This window comes from Suricata suricatta, chromosome 6, assembly GCF_006229205.1.
Source record: "Suricata suricatta isolate VVHF042 chromosome 6, meerkat_22Aug2017_6uvM2_HiC, whole genome shotgun sequence".
Classification (NCBI taxonomy): Eukaryota; Metazoa; Chordata; class Mammalia; order Carnivora; family Herpestidae; genus Suricata; species Suricata suricatta.
In genome coordinates this window covers 115682608-115688865 of record NC_043705.1, presented here as the reverse complement: position 1 = coordinate 115688865, position 6258 = coordinate 115682608, and positions in this window count along the sequence as shown.

Below are 6258 nucleotides of genomic sequence, written 5' to 3'. Positions count from 1 at the left end.
AGGAAATGCTGGCCTACCCCTTTAAGACCTTCTAATTTGAAGGGGATAGAGTTTGTGACACTGATGAGCAGGGGGTGAAATAGGGACCATTTGTGTAGGGGCCTCTAACCAGAAGCATCTCTTGAAGATGAACTCAAACAAGAGAGTACATCAAAATTTAAACTTGGCATGCATGTCATGATAGGAAAGGACTGATGTTGAACACTGAAGCCATTTAAATAAACAAAATCTAAACAACTGTTGTGAGTTTACAGAATGAAGCAAACATAAATTTTGAAATTGATACACTTAAAAATCATCCAATATTAAAATAAAAACATTGCAGATTATAAACAAAAAGGAAAACAAAACTAAAAAGAGGATAGGGGTGTTAAGAAAGGTACAGATATGCAAATTATTTTGTTCTGTCATTAAAAATGAAATAATGGCTGTTTAATTCTTGAAACATGGAGACTATTGGTTTGGTTGTAAGACTTACAAGTAAAATAGCATATATCTCTTCCAAGTTTCCAGACCTAAAGATGTAAAAATAAACAAACCATATAGCAACCATATAGACTGAAGACAAACAAAGAAAAAATGGCCAGAAGGTAAAGATAAAATGACATCTCTTATAATATTACATGTAAATGGTAACCCTCCAATGAGATAAGATGGAAAGAATCAGTAATTAGCAAATTCCAATTTAGGGTTGCCTCAAATCTCATATACTATGTCAGGTGTAATGTCACAACTTCTTTAAATTTATCTGTGGGATCTTGCTCTTTATGAAGGTAATTTGAAGGATGCTCTGAAAAAATAATTCCTTCTTATGATTCAGTTTCTGAAGCCCAAAATTCCACAAAGAGAATATACTCCCTCTTTCCTTTAGGTTAGAAATTCTATCTAAAACGCCATTAGACATTTTCCAATTCCATCTTAAATCAATCATCCTACTACTACTACTACTACTACTACTACTACTACTACTACTACTACTTCTTCTTCTTCTTCTTCTTCTTCTTCTTCTTCTTCTTCTTCTTCTTCTTCTTCTTCTTCTCTCATCTTCCTCTTCTTCCCCTTCTTTTTTCCCCTCTTCCTCTTCTTCCGCTTCTTCTTTTTTCCCCTTATTCTCTTCCTTCTTCCCCTTCCCCTTCTCCTTCTTCATTTATTTCAAATATGTTTTTTAGTTTTTTTTTCATTTATCAACTACCAAAGCTTTAGCTGAGGCAATTTATCAGTCCATTTCTCAAGGTTAAGTAAGAATAAGACAGTATCCTTGCATGGACCAGATAATGTTGACAGCCAAAGTATTTGTAGCAGTGATATCCTTGCTGAAGTTTTCATTTGTATAAAGTAAGAAAATAAGAAAAATATAGTGAATTTCTATTACAGTTTAATATACTCATTTGTTTCTGACGCAGAGAGTTCTTGCTGGGTTTTGGTGTTAAAGATTTCTTTGTTTTAGGAAATGAGTCTTTATTGGCTTAACGGACTGAGCCACGCAGGTGCCCCAAAATGATTCTTTATTGCGTAGCAAGTGTCTATAGTTGGTAAAATAGACTATTACTATTATTAACCCCATGCTGGTTCACCTTTTTTCTTTTTAATATTTTATTTTTATCTGAGATCAAGCCCATTCTCATTCATTTATCTACTTATGCACTGGATAACTTTTGAGAGGCTATTATATATCAAGCACTCATCTAGGTGCTGAGAACACAGCAGGGAATAACAAAAATGTTTGCTCTCATGGATCTTAAATGCTAATGAGGATAGAGTCAAGTATATAGAATGGACATAAATTTAAAGAAATAAGTAAAGAGAGTAGGGAGACAGTGTGTGGTGGGGTACTTTGATAAGGTATATTTGAGCACATAATGAAGTAAGGAATTATTCCAGGAAGTGGGGGTTTTCTGCTTGGTATATTGAAAACGCATGAGGAGGTCTTTCAGGATGGAACACAGTGAGCCAGGAAGAGGTGAATGAGATGAAATCTAAGGAATAGCTTGGCTCTCTTAGCAGAATGGCTTGCATATAATTCAATAAGCTCCCCACCCCCATGTCCCATACCTATACTTGTTCAGCGAAGAGGACATATATTGAAAGAAAACCCAAATTACAAGAACTTTGAACAGTCAAGGAAAGGGGCAGTGGGGTGACTGTGCTAATTAGGTTATATGACACATTTTTCATAAGTTAATTAAATATTTAGTGCCAAAGTTTTAACAAAAAACATTGGTAAAACATGATAAAATAAAAATAAACAACTAAATAATATTTTGGCCAAAGTGCGTTGAAGTTAACAATATTTTAAATTTTTCTCAGCTCCATTTGAATGTATCAGTTTGAATAAATTGCTTCTAGGTATGAGTAAAAGATACAATTAATAGTCCTTTTTTTTTCTTGGTAAATACATTTGGGTGTACTTTCTAGAAGCTGAAGAAGTTCCTTGCTTTTATAACTGTGTAACAAAATTTTCTGCAGTTCTGCAGAGGTAGTTCTCTGGCCTCACATATTGAATATCAGATAACAGATCACTAAAAATTTTTTATTATGGATCAGTGTGATGCCTTAAAAATATAATTAGTGTATGATTTTTACCATATAACTTGAATGACATTGGTATACACAGCTCTTTCCATTTTCATCTATATAATTTCTCAGCAATTATGCCTATGAAAAATGAACAGTAGGAATGGAATGTTTGTTAAACTCTGTCTTATCCTAAAAATATGTAATATTTATCCATAGTGAACCAATTGCAAAAATCAATCATACCTACTAACATATATTTCCAATAAAAATATACTTTTCTATGTCATGTAATTATCAATATTTATACTATTTATATTATATTGATACATTGTTTACTAAAAATTGATGTAATTAAATCTAAAAGAAATACTTTAATTAAAAAACATATTTTAATTTATATAGATTTTATGCCATAAAAGATAGGTCGATTTAAAAAAATAATTTCAAATATAGAAATAGATTGGATTAGAGTAAAATTCTATAGGGGAAGTGGAATGGAAATACAAGTTTCAAGCAGAAAAGGAAACAATACAAAATTCTGATTTTTAAAAGTTAAAAAATTTTTTTTCTTATTTTTGAGAGACAGAGATAGTGCGAGCAGGGGAGGGTGAGAGAGAGAGAGAGGGAGACACAGAATCTGAAACAGGCTCCAGGCTCTGAGCTAGCTGTCAGCACAGAGCCCGACGTGGGACTTGAACCCCCGAACTGTGAGATCATGACCTGAGCCGAAGCCGGACGCTTAACCGACTGAGCCACCCAGGCATCCCAAAATTCTGATTTTTAAACATAAGCTAATGTTTATTCTTTTTGGATATAACCTGAAACAGTTTTTTTTAAATTTTTTTTTTATTTTTTAAATTTACGTCTAAGTTGGTTAACATATAGTACAACAATGATTTCAGGAGTAGATTCCTTAATGCCCCTTACCCATTTAGCCCATTCCACCCCAACCCCTTCAGTAACCGTCTGTTCTCCATATTTAAGAGTCTCTTACGTTTTGTCCCCCTCCTTATTTTTATATTATTTTTGCTTCCCTTCTCTTATGTTCATCTGTTTCATATCTTAAAGTCCTCATATGAGTGAAGTCATATGATATTTGTCTTTCTCTGACTGATCTCTTTTGCACTGTTAGTGGGAATGCAATCTGGTGCAGCCACTCTGGAAAACAGTATGGAGGTTCCTCAAAAAATTAAAAATAGAACTACTCTATGACCCGGAAATTGCACTACTAGATATTTATCCAAGGGATAGAGGTGTGCTGTTTTAAAGGGGCACATGCACCCCAATATTTATAGCAGCACTATCAACAATAGCCAAAGTATGGAAAGAGCCCAAATGTCCATTGATGGATGAATGGATCAAGAAGATGGTGGTGTATATACACAATGGAGTATTACATGGCAATCACAAAGAATGAAATCTTGCCATTTGCAACTAAGCTGAAACAGTTTTATTTACACTTCTATATTTAAGTAGACCAGAAATTACATTGTTTGCAATACAGCTTATGATAAAAACAAATATAGTTGTTAAATTAAAAATGTGCAAAGAGGCGTGCCTGGGTGTCTGACTTTGGCTGGGGTCATGATCTAGTGATTGGTGGGTTCGAGCCTCCTGTGGGGCTCAGTGCTGACAGCTCGGAGCCTGGAGTTCACTTTGGATTCCGTCTCTCTCTCTCTCTCTCTCTCTCTCTCTCTCTCTCTCTCTCTCTCTCTCTCTCTCTCTGCCCCTCCACTGCTTATGCTTTGTCTCTCTCTCAAAGATGAATAAACATTAAAAAATCTATTAAAAATGTGCAAAGTGGTACACAGTTTGCCAAAATTCTTTCTAGTTGTATTCTTTTCTAGGAGTAAAAAAATAATGGAGCTCATTATCCTGTGATATTTATTGGTATAGCCCTTTATACGTAAATATTTTAGAATTCTCCCCTACCTTCACTGCGGTAGAGGAGCTGAAATAAAAACAGATCCCAAGGAATCTCTGGCAGTTATAATAAAACCTAAAAAGACTTCCATTTCTTATCATTGACAATAAAGTCAAATAAGCTACATGCTCTCAAAACTCTGGTATTCTCTAAGTTGAAACAAAATGTTCTGAGGCTAAAACTGAATAATATCTATTTTCCTATTTTTAGGAAATTGTAATAATCAATAGACTTTTTCTATTTTTAACTTTTTCCTTAAAATTTTATTTAAAACTTTGGTGACACCTGATTCTTATCTATTAGTGACCTGTGGATATTGAATTATCGGACTCAGCATTATTTATTATAGTGTATAATGATATATAAATATTTTTATTATGTATTATAGTATATAATACATAAATATATTATTATTTATATATTGTTTATTATCATTGAATTAGAAGTAGCAAGTGAATATAGAAAACTTGAAAACAATCTGTCATACTTAATTTGATAATTTATTTTTCTTTTCAAAAGTTGTATGCTTATAATTGTGACCTTATATTCAAGTGTATGTGTATATGCTCTTTTTGCCTTTTTTTTTTTTTTTTGGTTAATAGTTTCTTATTTGTGTAAAGGAATTAAATATCAAATTTCAAAGCATGGTTCAAAGATTATGGTATTCTGAAAAGGTCTCCATGAGGTCTCTAGCCATCTGAACAAATTTGAGAACCATTAAGATGGATCATTGCTAGAGTGCTTGGTGGCTCAGTTGGTTAAGCATTTGACTTCAGCTCGAGTCCTGATTTCATGGTTCATGAGTTCAAACCCCATGTCAGGCTCTGTGCTAACAGCTCAGAGCCTGGAGCCTGCTTGGGATTCTGTGTCTCCCCCTCCCTCTTCCCCTCCCCCACTCAAGCTCTGTCTCTCAAAAATAAATAAACATTGAAAAAAATTTTTTAAAGATGGATCATTGTTTGTAAATTATTAAACAATCTGAAGAGACGAGCTGGTTTTATGTAAGGTATCAACATGATTAGACTTTTGTCCATACACTTAATTTAAAACAACACATATTTCTTTATAAAGTTATTGTATAATAAGTGGAATTTCTCCAAAAGGATCTAATCTTCAAATGTAATTCTTATTTTCTTAAATAATTACAAAGACCACTCAAAATGAAATTCTGGATTTTCAAGGCTCATTAAGTAGTGTGTGGAATAAAGGCCTATGATAATGAATAATTATTTTATTTATTTATTTTATTTTTAATTTATTTTTTACTTTATAAAATTTCATATTTTTTTAACATATGCAATTATTTTCCGTCATTTACAATACAGTAGTTGCAATGACACTCCAAACAGAAAAGCAAAGTAAAAAATCAAAACACCAACTGCTGTTTCATGTAATTAGACTTATACAGAAATTAGAAGGTTAAGTAACAACTAGTTAATCACCTAATTTCACAGCTATCTGAAGTGGCAATTGTTATATAGCAGCTTATCTCTGATACATTCAAGATAAATGATACAATATATTACTTGTTCATAGGCTACAACACAGCCTGCTTAATACCTTTCCTTAAATTAATAATTATTAAACATTATTTTCAATCACCCAGAACCATATTACTTTATGTCCCACTGCAGCATGTGCTTTTTAGTTCTGCCTATGGATCAACAGTTTTGTTTAAAACTTCAAGTTTATTGACAAGGCTTCCTGAAAAACAGGCTTTTCACATTAGTCTGTTCCAGGAAACATCTCCTTTTTGACTACGTTAGAGTATCTATAGAGTTGACTACGTGTATTAGCTGCATATCCTTATTCCTGAG